This window comes from Ailuropoda melanoleuca, chromosome 13 (assembly GCF_002007445.2).
Source record: "Ailuropoda melanoleuca isolate Jingjing chromosome 13, ASM200744v2, whole genome shotgun sequence".
Taxonomy (NCBI): Eukaryota; Metazoa; Chordata; class Mammalia; order Carnivora; family Ursidae; genus Ailuropoda; species Ailuropoda melanoleuca.
In genome coordinates, this window is record NC_048230.1 from 20,159,295 (window position 1) to 20,184,005 (window position 24,711).

General features: G+C 40.4%; 1 non-coding gene across 1 annotated transcript; it reads right to left on the minus strand.

Annotated features, from left to right (window-relative positions):
• Positions 1-10,047: 10,047 nt before the first annotated feature.
• Positions 10,048-10,154, minus strand: LOC117795868. Its single transcript, XR_004620016.1, has one exon. It is a non-coding gene; the product is annotated as a U6 spliceosomal RNA (small nuclear RNA).
• Between the last annotated feature and the right edge of the window lie 14,557 nt (positions 10,155-24,711).

The following is a 24,711-nucleotide window of genomic DNA, read 5'->3' on the forward strand; positions in this document are numbered from 1 at the left end:
CACTTATTTCACGCATGCCCCCACCCACCTCTTTCTGGTAACCAGCAGTTTGTTCTCTAGAGTTAAGAGTCTGAAGAAACATTTTTGGTTCTGTGACTTGGAACTCTCTTGATTTTCCCCTTTTTTCTTTTCTTTTTTTAATTTATTAGAGAGAGAGAGCAAGTACACATGTACACAAGGGTGGAGGGGCAGAGGGCGAGGGAGAGAATCTCAAGCAGACTGCCTTCTGAGTGCGGAGCCCCACTCTGGGCTCAATCCCAGGACCCTGAGATCACAACCTGAGCTGAATTCAGGAGTTGGCTGCTTTACTGACTGACGCATCCAGGTGCCTCTCTTCTTTCCCTTCCCTTCCCTTCCCTTCCCTTCCCTTCCCTTCCCTTCCCTTCCCTTCCCTTCTCTCTTCTCTCTCCTCTCTCTTCTCTCTTCTCTCTTCTCTCTTCTCTCTTCTCTCTTCTCTCTTCTCTTTTTTTCTTTCTTTCCTTCTCTCTCTTTCTTTTTTTCTTCTTAAGTAGAATCTGTGTCTGACCTGGGGCTCAAACTCATGAAGCCAAGAGCTGCATGCTCCACCGGCTGAACCAGCTGGGCACCCCAGTTTTTCCCTTTTTTGACCACTTTGTATTCCTCTTACGTTGTTAGCTTTGGCGTTCCTTGAAGTTCTTTCTGAGGTCCCCTCTAGTTCTCATTTTCACACTGCCTAACTGGTATTATTCATTCCCATGGGATCAATAACCATTTGTTGGCCAGTCCAAAATGTATATCTCATTCATTTCATAGATATTTATAGAGTGCTGACTATGTGCCTGGTACTGTGTCCATTGGGGACACAGTGGTGAGCAAAACACGCAAGTTTCTTCTCTCATGAAGCTGACAGCCTGTTAAGAACTTTAAGGCTGGATCTCTCTCTGGAGTTTCAGATCCACATTACCATTGTTTCCTTGGACATGACTATCTCCTGACATGTCCAAACCTGAACTTCTCTTCAAGCTTGCTGCTCCTCTGTTCCCTGACTTTGTAAGGGATACTGCTGTCTGTCTTGCCAGATAGCTCATCACCATCCTTAACTCTTCTCTCTTCTTCTTCTTCTTCTTCTTCTCCTTCTCCTCCTCTTTCTTCTCCTCCTCCCTCCTCCTCCCTCCTTCCTCCCTCCTCCTCCTCCTTCTTCTTCTCCTTCTTCTTCTTCTCCTTCTTCTTCTTCTTCTTCTCTAGATTTTATTTATTTATTTGTGTGTGAGAGAGATTGAGCACAAGCCGGGTTAGGGGCAGAGGGAGAAACAGACTCCTTGATGAGCAAGGAGCCCTATGCAGGGCTCAGTCCTGGGACTCCGGGATCATGACCTGAGCCAAAGGCTGATGCTTAACTAACTGAGCCACCCCGGTGCCCCAGCTCTTCTCTTTTCTTCATCCTCATTACTAACTTCAATTGTTTCCGACTTTTAAATATTTCTTTTTATTCTCGAAATGTCTAAAGTTCGTAAGTTACAAGGCATTGTGATCTGGCTGCTCCTTATCTTACCAGCCTCATCTTTTCCTTTTTGAGCCATCATACTGAATACTTGGAGTTTGTTTTGCAAATAGTATTCTTTCTCTCCACGTCTTCTTAAAAGCTGCCTCTCTTTGCTTGGCACTCTGTTTCTCTTCTGTTGCCTGCCTAATGGTATTCATCTTTCAGGTTTCAATTCTGGAATGCCTCTTATGAACACCCAAGTATGGATTGTGCCCATCTTATATTGTCCCACAGCATACTGTTCCTTCCCCTCTCATATCACTTGCATTGTTTCAGCAAACTAACATATGGCTTTAATTCCCCCACTAAACTACTTGGAGACAGTAGGTATTTAATAGATACTTGTTAGTTGGTTGGAGGGATGGATGAATATGCTAAAGGTCAAATTGCAAAGCCTAACTATTTAAAGTTCTCTTTTGTGCATTCAAGTTATTTGTCCTTACCATTGGTGCCAAGTTATGCTAAAACTTCCAAAAAATTCTTCAATAAGTCCTTTGACTTCTGTATAAAAAAAAAAAAAGACTTCTGAGGATAGTGATTGCAGATGGTTTACCTACATTATCCTATACGTAGTAGTTACTCTAGAACTACTTATGCATTTAAATTGAAATATTAAGATCATAGGCATTACTTCTGCATTTGCAAAGGTATCCTTTTTAATTTTTCAAAATTTATTATTTTTTATTTATATCTTTTTTGTTTTGTTTCCGGTTTTTGGGGGGGCTAGGTGATTTTTACAAATCATGTTAGCACCATGGTTCTGTGATTATTTTAAACTTAATGTGGCTTTCTTTTTGTATTTTAATTAATTTTAGATTTGTTTGAGTTGCTGCTTGAGAAAAAGTTTGTCTGAATAAAATTTCCACACAAATGGGGGTTAAGTGCCCAGACTTAATTTGAATGTTTGTTTAGAATCTTCTGATGGACATTTCTTTTTTTTTCCTTAAGATTTTATTTATTTATTTATTTGAGAGAGAGAGAGACAATGAATTAGTATGGGGAGGGGCAGAGGGAGAGAGAGAAGCAGGCTCTCTGCTGAGCAGGGAGCCTGATGTGGGGCTGGATCCCAGGACCCCAGGGTCATGACCTGAGCCCAAGGCAGTCGCTTAACCAACTGAGCTACCCAGGTGCCCTAACAACATTTATTTTTGAAGAAAATTTCATTCTGAAGAACAGAGAATATTTTATTTTTTGGGCATTGAAATAATATTGGTTAAAAGTCTCTGCTAGCCTACTATGATACAATAAAATTTCTAATTTCTATTATCAAATCCTCAATTTGAATTTTCTTTCAATTACTTATTGCCCTAGCCTCATTTTTTGTTACCTCTACCTATTCAAAAACAAATACCTTTTAAAAAGTAAAACAGGTTGCACAAAAGTGTGAAATCAAATAAACAGGCTTTTGTAAAACCAGAAAGGTAACTTTTTAGAAAGGCTATTGTTTGTCTATGGTTCTGCTATGAAAATAGCCTACTTGAACTTGTTTGATGTGATTTGGGAAACATTTGACAGAAATTACCCACTTATTTGTGGCTCTGTTCAGTTTTAACTCTTTAAAGAATACTTTTATGCTGGGTTAGGAATTCATCCCGTAATTTACTCAGTGTTGACTACATCTAAACTAGCTAAGGGCCAGGAATTAAGCAACGATTCTGAAGAGCTATAATGAATGTCTCAAACTTTGTGTAACAAAGTTCATGATCTTGGCCTACTGAATAAACATTTAAAGGCAAAGCACTTATTCATAGTATCCTTTATTCTATTCTATTCTATTCTATTCTATTCTATTCTATTCTATTCTATTCTATTCTATTTAACTAACTAATTAAGTAACCTATCTATCTGTCTAGTTAGTTAGTTTTTAGAGAGTGCATGTGCATTAGGAGCAGGGGGAGAGGTAGAGAGAGTGTCCCAAGCGGCTGCATGCCCAGCATGGAGCCTGATGTGGAGCTCAATCTCAAGACCCGGGGATCATGACCTGAGCTGAAACCAAGAGTCAGATGCTGGGGCACCTGGGTGGCTCTGTTGGTTAAGTGTCTGGCTTTGGCTCAGGTCATGGTCTTAGGGTCCTGGTATCGAGCCCCACATTGGGCTCCCTGCTGGCAGGGACCCTGCTTCTACCTCTCCTCTCTGCTCCTGCTCTCTCTTGCTATCTCTCTCTGTCTCAAATAAGTAAAATCTTAAAAAAAAAAAAAAAAAAAAGTCAGATGCCTAACCAACTGAGCCACTCAGGTGCCCCCATAGTATCCTTATTTTAATTAATTAATAAAAGATTTTATTTATTTGACAAAGAAAGCACAAACAGAGGGAGTGGCAGGCACAGGGAGAGGAAGAAAAGCAGGCTCCCCACTGAGCAGGGAGCCCGATGGGCTTGACCCCAGGACCCTGGGATCATGACCTGAGCTGAAGGCAGATGCTTTAACAACTGGGCCATCCAGGCGCCCCAATATCCTTTTTTATTTTTTTGAAAGTGGGTTTTTGTTTTGTTTTTAAGATTCTATTTATTTATTTGACAGAGAGAGCACAAGCAGGGGGATTGGGAGAGGGAGAAGCAGGCTCCCCACTGAGCAGGGAGCCAAATGTGTGGCTTGATCCCAGGACCTTGAGATCATGACATGAAGGTAAGTGCTTAACTGACTGAGCCACCCAGGTGCTCCTTTAGTATTTTATTTTATTTTTAGATTTTATCTATTTATTTGACAGAGAGAGAGAGAGAAAGAGTGAAGAGAGAGTACAAGCAGTGGGAGCAGCAGCCCGCTGAGCAAGGAACCCTGGGTTCATTACCTGAGGAAGGCAGATGGTTAACGGACTGAGCCACCTAGGTGCCCCAAGTATCCTTATTTTAAATACAATACTTTCTTAGCCCTCAACTGGTTATAAATAACAAATTAAGAGAGTATCTATTAGAGGGGCGCCTGGGTGGCATAGCGGTTAAGTGTCTGCCTTCGGCTCAGGGCGTGATCCCGGTGTTATGGGATCGAGCCCCACATCAGGCTCTTCTGCTATGAGCCTGCGTCTTCCTCTCCCACTCCCCCTGCTTGTGTTCCCTCTCTTGCTGGCTGTCTCTATCGCTGTTGAATAAATAAATAAAATCTTTAAAAAAAAAAAAGAGTATCTATTAGAGATAAGTACTTATATATAACAAATGGCAGGTATCGCTGAAGCAGGATACTGAAAATTATAAAAGTAATACAGTGCAGTGGCTAAGGGCAAGGGCAATAGGGTCAGATTGCCTTAGTTCAAGTCCTGGCTCTTTTACTTCCTAGCTTTGAAATCATGGACAAGTTTCTTAATGCCAAACTGCAATTTCTTTTTTTTTTTCTTTGAAGGTTTTATTTATTTATTTGACAGAGAGAGAGCATGCGAGCACAAATAGGGGGACGGGGAGAGGGCGCAAGAGGCTTCCCACTGAGCAGGGAGCCCGACATGGGGCTCGATCCCAGGACCCTGGGTTCATGACCTGAGCTGAAGGCAGATGCCCAACTAACTGAGCCACCCAGGTGCCCCCAAACCTCAATTTCTTAATTGTGAATAAGGATAATAATAGTAACAACCTTAATAGGGTTGTTGTGAGGGTTATACAAGAAAAATGAGCTTTTCAAAGCCCCAGGCATTTGCCTAATAAGCACTAAATGTTACCTGTGTTTCTGATGTCTACCTATCTATCCATCTCATTTATTTATTTATAAAACAGATGTTAATTGAATACTTTGTGCCCAGACCAGAGGTACAAGAATGAATAGTCCAGGGTCTTACTCTTGGGGAGCTCATATTCTAGTGGGGGGAGGCTAATGTAAATTACTAGGGCGGCTTTATGTAAGCATCTTAAACAAGTACTATATATACAAGATGCTATATAGGGATAAGTTCATAGAGACAGGGTGGCATTTGGGTTATATGTCACAAATCTGAAGTATGAAGTGTTTGAAAGTGTGTGACATTCAGAAAGCTACAAAAACACATGACATTTATTTTTCCAATATATTTAAGTAGGAAATACTAATTTTCCATATGTCCTTTAAAATAATGTACTAGTACTTCTGCCACATAGGGGAGTGGCAAGAATTGATGTTTAATAGGTAATCAGATGTCAGAAAGTAAGGGACAGTATTGTCAAATTTGGGTTTTTATCTTGAAGGCATTACATACTCTTAATAACCGTACGGCTTGTAATTGTGATTTACAGTGATTCACAGTGATGCTTCTTACCAATATAAGGTTACATTTTATTTGATATGCTCTGTTTTAAGGAGGTAGGTATGTATGAAATTCTAGAAACATTTTGAATTAAGACAGATGTGATAAAAATGTTTTGGTGCCTCAGTTTTTCTTAAAAATATGGTTATGAAGACTGCTTCATTTCTTAGTGATACTGCCAACTGATAGTATTAATATTGTTGACCTTGAACATTTTCTTTCCCTAACTGCATTTATTTTAATTAGATCAACTTGATTTTTACTTCCTGTGAAAATTTCACTTTATATAGTTGTCAACATATCTTTTTTCCTTAAGATTTTTATTGTAGTAAAATATACATAACATAGGGGTGCCTGGGTGGCTCCCCTTGTATACTCCCTTATAGGTCTCCTGATCCATGAACATGATGCTTTCCATTTATATTTATTTAGTATTTTTAGTTTCTTTCAACAATGTTTTGTTGTTGTCAAAGTTTTGCATAATTCTTTTGTTAAATTTACTTCTAGGCATTTAGTTCTTTTTGATGCTTTTATAAGTGAGTTGTTTCCTTAACTTCAAAAAAAAGTTATTCTTTTTTATTTTTAAATTATTTATTTATTTTTAAAGATTTTATTTATGTGAGAGAAAGAGAGAGCACAAGCAGGGGGGAGAGGCAGAGAGGCAGAGAGAGAGGCAGAAGCGGACTCCATGCTGAGCAGGGAGCCTGACTCAGGACTTGATCCCAGGACTCTGGGATCATGACCCAAGCCCAAGGCAGACGCACAACCAACTGAGCTTCCCAGACACCCGGAGTTACTCTTTTTAAAAATTATTTGTTTATTTATTTACTTGTTCGTTTATTTATTTAAGAGAGAGCTCACATGCACACAAATGTGTGAGCAAGGGGAGGAGCAGAGGGAGAGGAAGTAGGAGAGAAGCACACTCCCCTTGGAGCTATGGACCCTGATGTGGGGCTCAGTCTCAGGGCCCCCAAGATGATAACCTGAGCCAAAATCAAGAGTTGGATGCTTAACTGACTGAGCCAGCCAGGAGCCCCTAATTAATTATTCTTTAAACTCTACTCCAAATGTGGGGATGAACTCATGACCCCGAGATCAAGAGTAGCATGCTCTACTGACTGAGCAAGGCAGTCATTTTCTTAATTTCATTTTCTTATCATTGCAAATGTTTAGAAATACACTTGATTTTTGTATATTGATCTTGTATTCTGATGAACTTATTTATTCTAATAGATTTTTTTTGTGGGTTCATGAAAATTTTTTAATATACATTATCATGTGATCTGCAAGTAGAGGTAGTTTTACTTCTTTCTCTACAGTCTGGATGCCTTTTACTTAATTTTCTTGCCTAATTACCCTAACTAGAACCTCCTGGTACAGTATGGAATAGAACTGGTAAGAGTCAAATTTTTGTCTTGTTTCTGATCTTACGGGAAAAGCATTCAGTCTTTACCCATTAAATATGATGTAGTTGTGGGGTTTTGTAGATGCTTTTTGAGGGAGTTCCTTTCTGTTCCTTGTTTTTAGAGTGTTTTCATTTATGAAGAGATCCTGAATTTTGTCAAATGCTTTTTCTGTAACTATTCAGATAAGCCAGTGCTGTTCAGATATATTTTTAGGTCAGAGTGTGTATGTGTGTGTGTTTTTTTAACATCTGGAAATAATAAGACACAAGTCTAATTTTATATCTCAAGTTTGAATAGTATAAAATTAATTCTTAAAAAAGGCATATGTATGCACCAAAAAGTTAAAACTATATGCAAAAAGCTAAAATATCTCCTCTTTGGTAGGATGGTCAGGGAAGGCCACAGGGGACATAACATTTCAGTTATGAAATGAAGGGTGAGGATACCATCAAAGGAGAGTGTTCTAGACAAAGGAAATGAGGCTCTAAGGTAGGAAACGATTTAAAATTCGGAGTCAGCCAGTGTAGAGGAAAAGGAGGGGATGAGGTAGGAGAATCATGGAGGAACTGCTCACTCACTGGGCCTCATGGGCTAAGGTAGAGTTTAGAAGTCTACACTTATGTTCTAGTAGGAAGCTATTGATGATCTTCAATCAAAGCAATAAAATGTATCTTTAATTCATACTAAAGTATTTGTAGTGAAATCTTACGATGCTGAGGTTTGTTACGGGAAAAGAGGAAGAATACAGACAAAACAGGATGCACCATATGCTGATAATTGTTGAAATTAGGTGGTGTAATATAGGGGTTTATTATGCTGTTCTCCATTGTGCATGTTTGAAAATTCCCAATAACATTAAAAAACAAAACACAGAAAACAACTGAAAAGAGTCGCCACTGTTTTTTTTTTCTTTTTTTTTCTCAAAGATTTTATTTATTCATTTGACAGAGAGAGAGACAGCCAGCGAGAGAGGGAACACAAGCAGGGGGGTGGGAGAGGAAGAAACAGGCTCTCAGCAGAGGAGCCTGATGCGGGGCTCGATCCCACAACGCCAGGATCACGCCCTGAGCCGGAGGCAGGCACTTAACTATTGAGCCACCCAGGCGCCCCTGTTTTTTTTTTCTTCTTCTTTTAAGATTTTATTTATTCATTTGAGAGAGAGCGAGCATGAGTTGAGGGAGGCGCAGAGAGAGAAGGAGAGGGAGAATCAGACTGCCCACTGAGTGGGGAGCCCAGCAGTGCGGCTGGATCCCAGGACCTAATATCACAACCTGAGCTGAGGTCAGATACTTAACTTACTGAGATACCCAGGTGCCCCTCACTGTTTTTTTCTTTGTAAATAATTTTTAGATTTTCTTCAATACTATATACTTCTTTTCAGGATAACATTTTCTGATTTTTCTTAGTAATAGAAAAATATTTTTATAACAGAGTCAAGTGTTGAAATAAACCACAGTGTCAAGATCTGTAAATTAAAGTCAGAAATGTAAAATATTGATCACATAACAAAACTAGTAAAGCATTATTTGGCTGTTCTGGCAAACTGCAGAGGGCTACACCTTTTCAGGTTTTATCAGTGTGGTAATCAATTCCTGCTTGATAGCTTCTGTCATAGGCCAATGAGTTTTGGTTCTTTCTTGTTTTGGGAAGTAAGACAGTAAAAAATGAATGTTCTCTGTGTGCTGTGGTAGTCAGTCACAAGGACTAAAAGGAATGTGAAATAAACAGATGCAACATTAGTTAGCTCTCGTGGAATAAATGGTCATGTTCGATTACATTTATACAATTATGGGTGACAGTTTGGGCAGTGAGTAAAATTCTTTTTATGTGTATGAGTAAAATTCACATATGTTGTACTTGTTTGGCTATTTTATCTAAAGGTTTTATTTGTTTTTATTTACTTACTTTTCCTGTTAATAGATAAAATACATTCTCTTTGTGATAAACAAAACAGAACCAAAGCATTATAGAAATACTTCGAGAATCCTGCCTGTTTTTTTTTTTTAAGATTTTATTTATTTATTTGACAGAGAGAGAGGCAGTGAGAGAGGGAACACAGGGGGAGTGGGAGAGGGAGAAGCAAGCTTCCCGCTGAGCAGGGAACCCTGTGTGGGGCTCGATCCCAGAATGCTGGGATCATGACCTGAGCCAAAGGCAGACGCTTAACAACTGAGCCACCCAGGCACCCCTAGAATCCTGCCTGTTAAAGAAACTTCACTTTAAAAAAAAAATTTTTTTAAGGATTTTATTTATTTATTTGAGAGGGAGAGGACGGAGGGAGAGTGAGAGGGTGAAGCCGACTCCCCGCTGAGCAGAGAGCCCGACTGAGCCACCCAGGTGCCCCTCACTTCTTTTTTTTTTAAGATCATTTATTTTAGAGAGAGAGTGCCTGCATATGCCCTGGGGGGGATGCAGGGAGCAGTGTGGGGGGATGCGGGGAGCAGTGGGGGGGTGGGAAGCAGCAGGAGGAGAGGGAGAAATAGACTTTCTGCTGAGCTGAGCGGGAGCCTGATCCATGGGGTCAATCCCAGGACCCTGAGATCATGACCTGAGCTGAAGTCAGATGCTTAGCTGACTGAGCCACTCAAGCGTCCCTCCCTTTATCTTGCCAACATTTGACACACTCAGACTTTTTGGCTTTAGTTTCTAATCTTATATTTGTGAAACAACCTTAATTTGCTTTTCTCAGATCACTAGTGTGGTTGAGCATATTTTCTTATATTTACTGATGATATACTTGCCTTTTCTGTGAATTTACTCATAACTGGCAACCACCCGTGTGTGTCTGGATAGATCTAAATTATTCTTTACAATGGCTTAATAATATTCCTTTATATGATCTTCAATGGCTGTAACAGACCACTGGGGGAAAAGGACTGGGAAACCTGTACCTAATTACTTTATTTTTAGAAATTTTAATTCCAGTACAGTAAACATAAAAAGACGGAATGCTTCACAAATTTATGTGTCATTCTTGTGCAGGGGCCATGCTAATCTTCTCTGTATCATTCCAATTTTAGTATATGTGCTGCTGAAGCTAACATGGGAATCTGTACTTTAAATTAGACCTAAGAGATGTATCATCCAAAGGGAGCATAGGGACTTTGTTTGCATCCTGGCTATAAACATTTATGAGATAGCCAGGAAAATCTGAATGGTGATGGGATATTCCCTATTATTTCATTAAGGATTGGGAAATGGTGCTATTCTAACTCAGTTATTCCTTCAGCATTATTTACCTAATTTTCTTATAAAAGAGAACTTCTCCCTCATCAACTGTTTGATTACCCTAAGGTATAGTTTGTACAACAAAGATAAGTGCTATGTTCTTTAGTTCATACTTTTATAATTTCCAAGAGCTCTTCCTTCTTCTTGCTCTTCCCCTACCCCCACCGCTTTCTAAAAATAGCATACTGTTCCGGTTTCATGGATGTGATGACTTTTCTTTGGTCTTTGAGTATATTAATTATAGTTTTCATTTGTTCCTGTTTTGTCTGTTCCCTCAGAGTCCCATTTTTTTTCTGGTAGTTTGGTCGTTCTTTTGCAGGTTGGAGCTTCAAGTGCCTGATAACCCTTAATTATCCCTTCATGTTTTAAGCATGAGGCACTAAAAAAAGGAGGGCCAGAAGCTTTGTGTGCCTGGAAGCAGTTTATTGCCAATTGGGAACCCAGATTTCAGTATCCAGTGGTTTTTTTGCTTAGAGGCATTTGAGTTTTGCCAAGGAAAGCTAATGTCGTGGGGAGTGGAGTGGTAGATAAGTCTAGTCATTACGAGAATCTGGGTGAGGACCGGAATGGAAAGGGGGCTATCAGTGTTGCTACTTGGTATATAGATTTTCACTTAATTCATTTCTTTTTAGGGCACCTGGGTGGCTCAGTCGGTTAAGTGTCTACCTTCGGCTTGGGTCATGATCTTGGGGTACTGGGATCGAGTCTCGAGTTGGGCTTCCTGATTAGCAGGGAGCCTGCTTCTCCCTCTGCCTGCAGCTCCTCCTGCTTGTGCACTCTCTCTCTCTCTGTGTCAAATAAATAAATAAAATTTAAAAAAAAATCATTTCATTTGGCACCTATTTGTTAGTGGTATTCCCTTGTCTAGAATCTCTGATTGAGGTGTGCCTGGTGGCTTAGTTGGTTAAGCGTCTGCCTTCGGCTCAGATCATGATCTCAGGGTCCTGGGATGGAGCCCGTAGACCAGGGGTTGGGGGGGTGTCCCTGCTCAGTGGGGTGTCTGCTCCTTCTCCCTCTGCCCCTCCCTTATGCTCTTGTGCTCTCATGTTCGCCCTCTCTCAAATGAATTAATAAAATCTTAAAAAAATACAGAATCTCTCTTACTGAGTTTATTCAGAAAACAAATTTCCTATCTTCTCTGTGGGTAGACAGGAGGGCCACCTGGCTGCTCTGGGGATGTATCAGAGATGTTACTAACTTTTACTAGTGCAACCAACTGGGCCACCTGTATGCCCTGCTGCTGCTGCTTTTTTTTTTTTTTTTTTTGGAAGTAATCTCTATGCCCAGTGTGGGACTTCAACTCATGAGATCAAGAGCTTTATGCTCTACCAACTGAGCCAGCCAGGCACCCCTAGTTGGTTGTCTTAATCAGGATCAAATAAGATAGTTCACATATTTACATTGGTTAATGTCTCTTAAGTTTCTGTTAATCTCTAACAGTTTTCCATTTTTCCCCCCTTTCTATTGAGTTTTGAAGAAACTGGACCATTTGTATTTGAAAATTTTCCACATTTTGGATTGGAGGGGGAAATCATATCCTTTGGGTATTGTTTAATATGGTCTGTCCTCTTGGGGTGCCTGGCTGGCTCAGTTGGAAAAGCATGCGACTTTTGATCTTGGGGTCATGAGTTTGAGCTCCACTCTGGGTATAGAGATTACTTAAATAAATAAATTAAAAACTTAAAAAAATATGGTCTTTCATTTCTTAAAGATATTACGTTGAAAACCAGTTACATTTAATGGAACTAAAGTGAATTTGATGATAATTACTTAATATAATGCAATATTTTCCTTTCCCTACTCTGCAGAGTAAATGTGGGGATACTTAGCGTTAATAAGTCAACCTTTATTTGGTGGTATTATTTTTTAGACAACTACTGTTGTCAAAGTAACTAATAAAGGGCTTTTCTTTTTTTGGCTCTTGCATCTTTACTCCCAATTAGGAACAGTCTCTAGGGACTTTTTTTTTTTTTTTAAACTTCGGGCACTTGCCTTTTCAAAGTATTCATTTGTTTTTCTCCAGAACAGTGGGGCAAAACAGCCCCTATAAGCCATCTGGACTTGAAACCATTTTGCTTCGTCACAAAGCTTATTCTTTTTAGATCCTGACATAAGTCTGTATTGTCTGCTGATTTTTTTTTTTTTTAAACAGTGTCTAGTTGCTCCCAGGAGAGTACTGTCTGAAGTTATGTCAATGTTGTCATTGGCTGATTAGTAATTGAGAGGGGAAAGGGATATCTAGTGAAGCGGGGTTTATCTTTATCATACATGCTAAAAAAGCCCATGCATGGACTCTTACCCTCCCCACCCAACACTTTTTTAAAAAAGATGTTGAGAGAGGAGACTTAAAGACAAAGACATAGAGGGTTGGGGGGAGATGTATACTCTATCTACAGTGACATTCCTGAGAGATTTGACAAACCGCTTTGCAGGAGGGGAGTAACCAGAATTTTCCAGGGGTTGAATGCTTTTGGAATTTAGAAAATCTGCCCCTCTCCTGCCTTGATTTTTGTTGTTGTTGTTTCAAGTTTTTGTATAAAGATTTTACTTATTTATTTGACAGAGGGAGTACAAGCAGGGGGAGTGAGAGGAAGAGGGAGCAGCAGACTCCCTGCCGAGCAGGTGGGACGCCATCCCAGGACCCTGGGATCATGACCTGAGCCGAAGGCAGATGCTTAAACTGACTGAGCACTCAGGCACCCGTCAAATTTTTGTTCAAATTCTAATTAGTTAACATATAGTGTAATATTGTTTTCGGGAGTTCTGCCTTGATTTTGATATTGCCCTAACCCCAGCATTTGCCAAATAGAGTGGAGGGTGCCAATTTCATAAAGTTTGCCACTGAAAAGAAGTTAAATCACATTTAATGTTATGAATGCCATTAGGCTTCTTATGAACTTTAATTTTCTTTTTTTCCCCCTCCTTCAAAATGTCTCTGGCTAGGGTAATGCCTCAAGCCTTATTTACTTTGCATAAAAATACTGCATTAAATGCAAATTTTGGTGATAAAAGGAATTTTAGTTAGGCTGGGAGGCTTTTTTTTAGATTTTACTTTATTATTTATTTGACAGAGAGAGAGAGACAGCCAACGAGAGAGGGAACACAAGCAGGGGGAGTGGGAGAGGAAGAAGCAGGCCTCCCGCGGAAGAGCCCAACGTGGGGCTCGATTCTAGAACTCTGGGATCACGCCCTGAGCCGAAGGCAGAAGCTTAACGACTGAGCCATCCAGGCGCCCCAGGGAACTTTTTTTTTTTTTAAGATTTTATTTGCGAGAGAGAGCACTAGCATGGGCACAAGCAGGGAGGAGGAGCAGAGGGAGAGAGAAAAGCAGACTCCCTGCTGAGCAGGGAGCCTGATGTGGGGCTCGATCCTGGGACCCTGAGAGCAGGACCTGAGCCAAAGGCAGACGCTTAACTGACTGAGCAACCCAGGCGCCCCAGGAAACTTAATTTTATCTACATTTCTTTTCCCTTCGTTCTCCACATCATCGCCAACCACCTCCCTTCTGGTAACCGTCAGTTCATTCTCTGTAGTAACAAGTGTTTCTTGGTTTGTCTCTCTTTTCTTTTTCCCTTTGCTCATTATTCTGTTTCTTAAAATCCACATGTGGGTAAAGTCATATGATCTTTGTCTTTCTCTGACTTAACTTCGCTTAGCATTATATTCTCTGGTTCCATCCATCTTGTTGCAAATGGCAAGATTTCATTCTTTTTTATGGCTGAGTAATTTTCCATTGTATGTATGTATACCACATCTTCTTTATCCATTCATCAATCAGTGAACACTTGGGCTATTTCCATAATTTGGCTATTGTAGATACCTACCCCCTTTGTTTATCCCGGATACGTAGTATCACCATCCCCACCATTGGTTAAATCAGAAATCTATCATTTTTCCTTCTTTCTTCTCCCTTATATGCATTCAGTCACCAATTCTGTGTATTTTACCTCCAATAAATTATCTTGAATTCATCCTCTCCATTCTCACTGCCACTGCTTATAATCCTCTCTCATTTGGACTACTGTGGTGACCTTTGGTCTCCCTTTACACGCTCAGACTTCCCCAGCCCTCTCCGATGCATTTCCCATTTGATTTCAGACTGAGCTTTCCAAAGTGAGTGAACTTCAGCATCCCTGATAAGATCCAGTATCAGGCAAGGCCCTCTGTGATTTGGTCCTTGATTTTCCAGCCTCATCTCTGGCCATTCTCTCTCTCCCTTTCTTTTCTTTTTCTTTTCTCTTTTCCTTTTCTTTAATTTTCTTTCCTTTCCTTTCCTTTTCTCTTCTCTTTTCTTCCTTCCTTCTTTCCTTTCTTTCTTTTTTTAGATTTTTATTTATTTATTTGTCAGAGAGAGGGAGAGAGAGAGAGAGCAGAAGCAGGCAGAGGGAAAAGCAGGCTCCCTGCTGAACAAGGAGCCCGATGTAGGACTTGATCCTGGGACCCTGGGATCATGACCTGAGCTGAAGGCAGATGCTTAAGTGACTGAGCCACCCAGGTGTCCCTCTCTCTCATTTTTCTCTAAGTTTGGCCATTTTGGTTGTCTTTGGTTTCTTCCAGCCCCTCTTTGCTTGATGAACTTTTATTTTTCAGGTCTCAGCTTAAATGTCTCATGAATGTCTTCCCATGGTTCTCATATCATTAGTTCTCTGTTTTACACTTTTCTTTTTTTGTTTTTAATGTAATCTCTGTGCCAGCGTTGGGCTTGACCTCATGACCCCAATATCTAGAGTCACGTGCTCTATCGACTGAACCAGCCAGGTGCCTCCTATTTTATACTTTTCTGATAGCTGTTTGTTCTTTCTTTCTTTCTTTTCTTTTCTTTTCTTTTCTTTTCTTTTCTTTTCTTTTCTTTTCTTTTCTTTTCTTTTCTTTTCTTTCAGATTTTATTTATTTATGTGTCAGAGAGAGAGAGTGAGCACAAGCAGGGGGAGCAGCAAGCAGAGGGAGATACAGGCTCCCTGCTCAGGACCCTGGGATCATGACCTGAGCTGAAGGCAGACGCTTCATCAAGTGAGCCATCCAGGCATCCCTCTTGTACTATTTCTTGTGTCACACATGATTACAGTGTGGTTGCATTGTGTGTGAACTTGAACTGTGTGATTTAAAAAAAAAAAAAAGATTTTATGTGTTTGAGAGAGAGAGGGAGAGCATGCATGGGAGAAAGCGAGATTGGGGAGAAGAGAAGAGGGGGAGGGAAAGGGAGAGAGAAAGACTTCTGTGCTGATCAGAGAGCCTAATGCAGGGGTTGTGAGATCATGACCTGAGCCAAAACCAAGAGTCAGACACTTAATGACCGAGCCACCCAGGTGCCCCAAACTGTGTAATTTTTTTTCAAAGTCTCATTTCATATTTGGATTTTAAAATGTTAACTCCTTATTGTAGAAAGTCATGCAAGAATCATGTCATATACAAGCCTGAGACTGAGTTGTAAACCAAGGTTGTGCTGTTGCATCCCATATTGGTGTCGCTTGGGTAGTAACAGAAACACTAGCCATCTCTTCATCAGCATCACCCTCAAATTAGGTGACTACTGAATTGTGTGAGATCTTCAAAAATTCAGCTTTTGTTAGTCACCTATGTTTAATGCCTGTTTTCTTTTGCTAAATTTCAAGCAATGGAACATAGGGACCAGGGCTGTCTTTTAACCTTCCTGGCATCTTAAAATACTTAGAACAATAAGAACTCAAGTTGTGTGTGGAGAGGATGGATGGATGGATGAATGGAATCATATTTGCCCACTCAGTCCATTTGTGAATCAGAGGAGAGATTCTCAGCTTACTCTTTGGCTAATGGTTTATTCTTTACATCAGCTACTCAAATTTCAAACCTAAATTTGCTGGGCATGCCGTGATCTTTATGCCTGCCTTTGCATACGCTGTTACCTCTGCCTGGAATGTTTACCCCACTTCATCAGGTAAACTTCGTTTCAGAGTCAGCTGAAATTCAGGCCTTGCTCTCTCTCTCTCTCTTTTTCTTTAATTAACATAAGCTCTACACACTCAACCTGGGGCCTGAACTCACTGCCCCATCAAGAGTCCCCCATCGATAAGTTACATGCTTTACCGACTGAGCAACCTAGGTGTCCCTGGGTTTCTCTCTCTCTCTCTTTTATAGTTTAATGTATCATTTTTATTTTTTTTAAATAGGCTCCAAGCCCAGCATGGAGCCCAGTGTGGGACTTGAACTCACCACTTTGAGATCAAGACCTGGGTTGAGATCAAGAGTCACTCAACCAGCTGAACCACCCAGGAGCCCCTAAGTTACTGTATTTTAATAGCAAACTTACAGTAATAGCACAGAAGACAGACAACATTAAAAACAGGTACTTACATGTAGGACAACTCAGAAAAGTATAGTGATTGGAATCTATTATATGATAAAATGTTATAAACACCATTCAGTTGCTGTCAATAAGAAATTTACTTGTTTTAAAAATACCCAAATGCTGTCATTGTCCAGAAAAATTTAACAGGGTTATTTATGATTGTTATAAAGTTGAACTGCTGAAATGTGTTCACTGAAACATTTCGACTTTGGGTTTTTCTTTTTAAAAGCAGATTTAGGAGGTCCCTGAGTGGCTCAGTTGATTAAGCATCTGCCTTTAGCTCAGTCATGATCCCAGGGTCCTGGGATCAAGCCCCATGTTTGGCTCCCTGCTCAGCAGGAAGTCTGCTTTTCTCCCTAACCCCCCCCCCACCCCCCGCTTTCTGTCTGTCTCTCAAATAAATAAATAAACTCTTTGAAAAAAAAAAAGCAGATTTGGTCACTTATTTCTCTATGTTTCTGTTGCTCCTTATACTTGTTTCCGTTATAGTACTTAGCACGTTATATTGTTAACTGTTTACTCCTCTTCCTTGATGGCTGTCATGAAGTAACTGCTTGGATTGGATGGGTAGATAAAGGGTTTTAGTTGTATATTTAGTATGTTATTTAAGAGTAAATAACATTACTTAGTAGTTGTAATAAATATCTTTTTACTATCAGCCGCTTATTTTGTACTCCTGCCAACATCTGGAGAATAGTCATTATAAATAGGTGTGGGGCTTTATTTAAGTGTGACTTTTTTTTTCCTTTCTTTTTCTTTCTTTCTTTCTTTCTTTCTTTCTTTCTTTCTTTCTTTCTTTCTAAGACTTTTTTCTTTATTTATTTGAGAGAGAGAGAGAATGAGAAGGGGGGTGGGAGGGCAGAGGGAGAGGGAGAAGCAGATTCCCTGCTGAGTTTGGGGCTCGATTCCAGGACCCCAAGATCATGACCCGAGCAGAAGGCGGACACTTAAAAGACTGAGCCACCCAAGGGCCCTGACTTTTTTTCTTTGATTAAAAAGTGACAGAATGGGATATGTTCCTATTTTTATATTATCTGAGTTAGTGTGTGTAAAGTTGAAATTGCTGGAGTAGAAAGTAGACATGTCTGTCTGTCTTTCTTTCTTAAGATTTATTTATTTATTTTAGAGAGTGAGAGAGTGTATGAGCAAGCGGGGTGGGGGAGGGGTAGAGGGAGAGGGAGAGAATCTCAAGCAGACTCCCTGCTGATGGTGGAGCCCAGGACCCTGAGCTCATAAATCAGGAGTTGGACCTTTAACCGACTGAGCCACCAAGGTGCCCCAAGAAGACGAAAACCAGAGCCAGTCATGTTTGTAGTATACAGAGCTAGTAAGAGGTTCAGCAGTACTCACATGTGGTACTAACCAAAGATCTCTGAGCAGGGAAGGGAAGTGGAAAGCCTCTAAAAAGAATAACCCATGCCACCTATTCCCCAATTATCTTCTCTGTAGTGTGAGAGAGTTGGGTATAGAAAAAATACATTCTCATTACCTCCCTTATACTGAACCCCCAAGCCCCACCCAGAAAAAACAACTTTTCTATGAGGAGTCTAAATCTTTTTCTGCCAAGAGCCCCCTTTTGGCATGTAGTTGAGTTTCATGCCACCTTCTTTATTTCTATTCCAATTTTCTATTATGTGCCATATAGAGCTAGGCCATTTTCTCATTTTTTTGTATTTATCAGTGTTGTGTTTCCTGAGCTACTCTGCCCTGTAGCAACTTCTATTCCCAGGGTTATCTCCATTATCGGGGATATTTCACAAAACAATGGCACAAAACTAGCCTATTTGACAGATCTCTTTGGGGGGGTAACAATTTAGAGAATTTCAGTCATTTGTTACTCTTTCTTGATTACTCTGAAGGCCCTTAAGATGTGTTTATCCTTCTAGCTTTCAGTGCCCTTTTATGATCTATTAACATGTCTTATCAGAACTGAGGAGTATTTATTTTTGTTGTGTAGTAGTCATTAGCATTTTAAATGAGGGTGGCAGCTGTATATTTCCAAACCAAGGTGTAATGCACATTTAAAACTGGGATTTTGGGAACACAGAGAATTTTAAAAGATTATTTTAAAAGAAATCAACATTCACTATTTTTATAAATGGGAGAAAATCATTCTGGATTTCTTGTAGACCTTGAAGATGCAGTGAATAGGAATGCACAGTTTTGTGTTTCATATATTTATCTTCCAGAAGAAAGGATCTATTTTCATAAGATTCTCAAAGGAATTCATGATTCCAAAAGTTTAATTTAAGATCCACTGTTTAGAGTAAGAAAGGAAAAAAACATACACCATTATGAGAGATGGCAGTTTGTTTTAGAGTCTCTACGTTTATCTGTTTTAATTTGCTTGAAGGAAAGGCCTGCCATTATGTATTTGCTTTGGAATATTTTCATTATTGCCAGTCCCTTCCTGTGAAGGGAAACTGCAGAAACAAGAGATTTCCATTTGCAGATAAATAGCACTGCCAGTCCAAGAACTGTCACGTCATTTGGGGGGGTGGGGTGGAATCTCTTTCTTTAGCCATATTTACTTAAGGTGATAGAGATATGAAGTCTCAGCAGTCATTATGAAATGTGAACAGTTCCGAAGCAGCAATCATCTAGGTAGGTCTGTGTGATGCTCGCCTATGAAGTAAGCAGATAGTCGTGTAGCGACTGCTAAACTTATGGATTATTCATGCCCTTCTGTAGCCAAACTGGGTCGCTAAGAAACAAAGCAGACATGAAGCTGTGTGCTCGTGATGATGTTTCTTCTGTCAGGAGTTCTGAATAGGCAGAACAGTGGTAAAGTTGTTTCTTTCCAGCTTTTTTGAGAAATAATTGGTATGTAACATTGTGTAAGTTTAAAGTGTACAACATAATGATGTGATACATGTACATATTGCAAAGTGACGACCACAGTAAGGTTAGTTGACATCATGTCACGTAATTTCAGTTTTTATTTTTGTGGTGAGAACTTTAAAAATCTGTTATTTTAGCAACTTGCAAGTGTGTATAGTACAGTGGTAATATCTGTAGTCATCATGCTGTACATTATATCCCCAGAGCTTACTCATAACTGAAGTTTGTGTCATTTGGCCACTTTTACCGTTTTCCCCTATCCCCACCCCCTGTGCCTGGTAATCTGTTAGTGGTAAAGTTTTTATTAAAAGTTTAGTAGCAGATCATTTTAAGTATTACTTGGTAAACATCTGCTGTATATTTTTTAAAACAGCATTTTATCCATAGCACAAAAGAAACCTAAAATTTCTGGTTACTTAACCCAGATATAGCAGTTCAGTTAGCCAAGGGAGCATCATTTTCAAAGCAGGCCACAGAATAATTATGGTTTCTTATTAATTCTGAGTCTTGTCTTATATCCCCTGGCAAAATGTTGAAGTAATTTACTCAGAGTTCATCACCAACGTCCTGTTATATAGCTGCTGCTTTTCTGTTCAACATAACCTTTATTTTATTTTTTTAAAGATTTATTTATTTTAGAGAAGAGAGTACAAGAGTGCAGTGGGGAGGGGCAGAGTCCCAAGCAGACTCTGCACTGACCTTGGAGCCCCACGCGGGGCTGGATCTCATGACGCTGAGATCACGACCTGAGCCAAAACCAAGAGTTGGCTGTTCAGCTGACTGCCACTGAGGCACTCCTCAACATAACCTTTATATTTTCTGCTTGCATTCAGTTTATAGACAGTGAACACCTTTGAAAGGCAGGGATAGTGTGATATTCAGTCATGTTTCATGTGCCCCATGTATAGTAAATAGTAGACATTTTTTGAATGAATGAATGGATGAATGAATGAATGATTTGTCAAGTTTGCCTCTTTCTAAAAAATTTGCTTTGGGGAGCCTGGGTGGCACAGCGGTTGAGCGTCTGCCTTCAGCTCAGGGCGTGATCCCGGCGTTGTGGGATCAAGCCCCACATCGGGCTCCTCTGCTGTGAGCCTGCTTCTTCCTCTCCCACTCCCCCTGCTTGTGTTCCCTCTCTCGCTGGCTGTCTCTATCTCTGTCAAATAAATAAAATCTTTTAAAAAAATTTTTTGCTTTAAAGATTTCATTTATTTATTTGAGAGAGAGCGCATGAGCCGGGTAGAGGGGCAGAGGGAGAGGGAGAAGCAGGCTCACTGACTGAGCCACCCAGTGGGCCCCCCCCCTGCCGTTTGTTGTTGTTGTTTTGAGTTTTACTAGGCTCTTGTCCAAAATGGGGCTTGAACTCCCAACCCTGAGATCAAGACCCTGAGATCGAGAGTCGCTTGCTCTACCGACTGAGCCAGCCAGTCGCCCCCAGTTTGCCTCTTTTGTATTTACTATAAGCTTTACTCCTTCTACTTACAGTTACCTTTAGATTAGTATTCTGGAAAAGTAAACAACGGCTGTTTGATGCTTCCCAGAAACCTCAAAATATGGAATATTTTCATAGAAAAGTATAGGACATGGGTGCTAAATGTGGAGTTTGTGGAAGGACTTGAGGGGTATTTGAGTCTTTTTGAAAAACAGGCAGAATTCGGGTTGGTCGAGGGCATTTTTTCTGGGGAAACATGGTTCATGGATATATCAAATTACCCGATGGGTCTGTGGACCCTTGAATGATTAAGAACCAATGTTTCAGAGATTGTAGGTTTCAATCTTGCAAAGATAAGGAGAACGTTATCTAATAACACAAGGAAACCAAATGGGTCTTAAGGAAAAGTAGGTGACTATATTAGGGTGCTTTCAGTTTCTTCTGATAGAAATCATCCCAAACAAGCTTATATAAAACAGGAATATATTGGTTTATGTAACAAAAAAAAATAAAAACAACTGCAAAATGCTGGCTGCAAGCACTACTGAATCTAGAACTCAAATAGTACCTTTAATTAGGATTTTCTTCTTTCTCGCTCTTCGTTTTCCTTTATTTTGGCTTTATTTCTCAGGCATGCTCTTTCCGTATGTCAGAAAAAGATGTCCATCTGCAGCTTAAGCCTGTTAAACTCTTAGTGTGTGTGATTCCAGAGGAAGAGCGATAGTATTCTTTCTAGTAACTGGCTGATATCCCAGAGAAGAATGACCTATCTGGATCAAGTCATATGCCTACCCCTAGGGAGATAGAGTTTTCACCAATGGAATTGTATGGACTAAATAGAATTAGCATGAAACTGGGGAGAAGTTCCAAAGGATGGCAGTGTGTGCAGGCAAAAAGCTATGTCCACTGTAGTGACTGGAGAGTTTCAGGACAGATAAAGTAATGAACAAAAACATTTTATATTAATACTAGGGTGTATTTAGTGATATCTAAGTTTTTTTGTGAACTACTCATTTTGTGTATGGGTTTCAGTTTTTTACTCTGAAAGTTTTTTTTTTCATTTGTTTATTCATTCATTTAACACATATTTGTCCCCTCATCATTGCACTGAGACTACAGCAGCAAAGAAAACAAAAATCCTTTCCCTGGGTGCCTAGATGGCTCTGTCTGTTAAGTGCCCAACTCATGGTTTCAGTTCTGGTCACGGTCTCATGGTGGTGGGATGGAGCCCTATGTGCTGCTCCTTGCCCCGCAGGGAGTGTGCTTGAGACTCACTCTCTCCCTCTGCTCCTCCCCCTCGTGCTCTCTCTCTTTCTCTCTCTGAAATGAATAAATAAATCTTTTAAAAAAATCCCTGCCTTCATGGAGTCTATATTCTAGTGAGGCAAGGCAGATAATAAATAAAATAAATTGTTAAAATTTATAGTGTGTTAGGTGTGAGGAAGTTGTGGACAGAAGAAAAGCAGGAAGGAAAGTAAGGAGTGGATATTGCAGTTTTAAATATCATCACAAGGAAAATCTTATTAAGAAGGTGACATTTATAAGTGCCAGGGTGGCTTAGTCCATTAAGTGTCTGCCTTTGGCTCAGGTCTTTTTTTTTTTTAAGATTTTATTTATTTATTTATTTGTGTGTGTGTGTGAGAGAGAGAGAGAGAGAGAGAGAGAGAGCGCACGCGCACTCAAACGGGGAGAGGCAGAGGAAGAAGCCCTATTCAGGACTCGATCCCAGAACCCTGGGATCATGACCTGAGCAGAAGGCAGCTTAACCAATTGAGCCGCCCAGGTGCCCTCAGCTCAGGCCTTGATCCCAGGTGTGAGCCCCACAACACAAAGGGCTCCCTGTTCAACAGGGAGTCTGCTTCTCCCTCTGCCCACACCCCCCCCATGCTTGCATGTGCAAGTGCTCTCCTCTCTTTCTGAAATAAAACCTTTTTTTTTTTTTTAAAGGTGACACTTGAACAAAGATGTTAAGGAGGTGATGAGGAGGCAGTCCATTTGGATATCTGTAGAAAGAGAATTCTAGGGTGTAGGAAGCAATTGCAAAGGTTTGGAGTGTTGAAGGAACTGCAGGGGAGCTTGAATAAGAGTATGTGAGGGAGGTAGGGGGAAAGGGAAGAGTAGAAGAGGATGATGTCAAATAAGAGTACAGTAGATTGTGTTGGTCCCGGGAGGCTCTAGTAAGGACTTCGGGAGAATGTAAGCAATCAGAGGATTTTGAGCAGTGGAGTGAATTTATCTGACTTACTTTTTTTTTTTTTTTTTTTAGATTTTATTTATTTGACACAGAGAGAGACAGCCAGCGAGAGAGGGAACACAAGCAGGGGGAGTGGGAGAGGAAGAAGCAGGCTCCCAGCAGAGCAGGGTGCTTGATCCCGGGACCCTGGGATCAGGCCCTGAGCCGAAGGCAGCTGCTCAATGACTGAGCCACCCAGGTGCCCCCTGACTTACTTTTTATTTTTTTTTTTTAAGTATTTATTTAAGTAATCTCTACACCCAACATCGGGCTTGAACTCATGATTCCGAGATCAAGAGTCGCTTGTTCTACTGGCTGAGCCAGCCAGGTGCCCCATCTGACTTTTTAAAGGGTCACTCTTAACTACTGTATTGAGAATGCATTGTAGGGGGAAGGGTGGAAGTTAGGAGATTAGTTAGGGGGCTGTTTTTGTTGCATTAATCCAGGCAGTAGATAATGTTGGCACAGACCGGGATGGTGGTGGAGATGATGAAAAGTGATTGGATCTGAAGGTAGATTTGCTAATAGATTGGATATGAGGTGTTAGAGAAAGAGAAGAATCAAAGCTGACTCAAGTTTTGAGCCTGAACAACTGACCACAGTAATTAAATGAGCAAGGTAAGACCAGGAGGAGCAAGCTTTGACATGTGAAGGTTAAGATGCTTATTAGACATTCAAATCAGTGAAGTTGTCCAGTAGGCAGTTGGACATACAGATATAGAATTCAGGTCTAGGCTAGAGACTGGACTAGAAATTTGGAGGTTGTCAGCATATAGTTAGTATTTAAAGCCATTAAACTGGATGAGATCACCAGGGAATAAGAGCAAACAATGACGAGGGGCGCCTGGGTGGCACAGCGGTTGGGCGTCTGCCTTCGGCTCAGGGTGTGGTCCCGGCGTTATGGGATCGAGCCCCACATCAGGCTCCTCCGCTATGAGCCTGCTTTTTCCTCTCCCACTCCCCCTGCTTGTGTTCCCTCTCTCGCTGGCTGTCTCTATCTCTGTCGAATAAATAAATAAAATCTTTAAAAAAAAAAAAAGAGTAAACAATGACGAGAAAAAATTGTCCAAGAACTGAGCTTGTGAATGTGAAGAAATTGGGAAGAAGAGGAAGAACCAGCAAAGAAGACTAAGAAGCAGCCAGTAACATAGAATGAAAACAAAGTCCTGGAAGCCACATAAAAAAAAAAAAGTGTTTAAGGAGTGATCAGATGTCTGATGATGCTGATAGAATAATTAAGATGAGGACTGAGACTTAATGATTAGATTTAATAATAATCTTTTTTAAAAAATATTTTTTATTTATTTATTTGACAGAGAGACAGCGAGAGAGGGAACATAAGCAGGGGGAGTGGGAGAGGAAGAAGCAGGATCCCTGCGGAGCAGGGAGCCCGATGTGGGGCTCTATCCCAGGACGCTGGGATCACGCCCTGAGCCGAAGGCAGACACTTAACGACTGAGCCACCCAGGCGCCCCAGATTTAATAATAATCTTCTTGACAAAAACAGTTTTAGTAAATTTAATTTGAGTGGTGGAGTTACTT